This window comes from Gadus macrocephalus, chromosome 12 (assembly GCF_031168955.1).
Source record: "Gadus macrocephalus chromosome 12, ASM3116895v1".
Classification (NCBI taxonomy): Eukaryota; Metazoa; Chordata; class Actinopteri; order Gadiformes; family Gadidae; genus Gadus; species Gadus macrocephalus.
Window position 1 is genome coordinate 15,225,298 of NC_082393.1, and position 594 is coordinate 15,225,891.

Genomic DNA, 594 nt, shown 5'->3' on the forward strand with positions numbered 1-594 from the left:
CCCCAGAACGGCACTCCCCGGATGGGTTGACATGCAGTCTGCTTACTGCCTTTGTCTCTCTGATCTCCAGGGGATGGTATACATAAGGTGGTTCTCAAAGTCAGTGACTTACACAGCGGACACACACACACACACACACACACACACACACACACACACACACACACACACACACACACACACACACACACACACACACCACACACACACACACACACACACACACACACACACACACACACACACACACACACACACACACACATAAACACACGTTCCAGGCAGAAATACTATACTGCAGGTGGTAATGAAATCAATATCTCCCCATTGTAGGACCAGTTAAAGCCTAGGCTGAGGTTTCTGTTCATTATGTGTCTGTTTTTGCGTGACTGCTGTTTCCATATGAGTAGGCCTATAAATTGATATTTGCTTTACTGTAACCTACTGTGCTCTGCTTTGTGTGTGTGTGTGTGTGTGTGTGTGTGTGTGTGTGTGTGTGTGTGTGTGTGTGTGTGTGTGTGTGTGTGTGTGTGTGTGTGTGTGTGTGTGTGTGTGTGTGTTACAGAGAAGAAGTCAGAAAAAGCAAGGGGATGA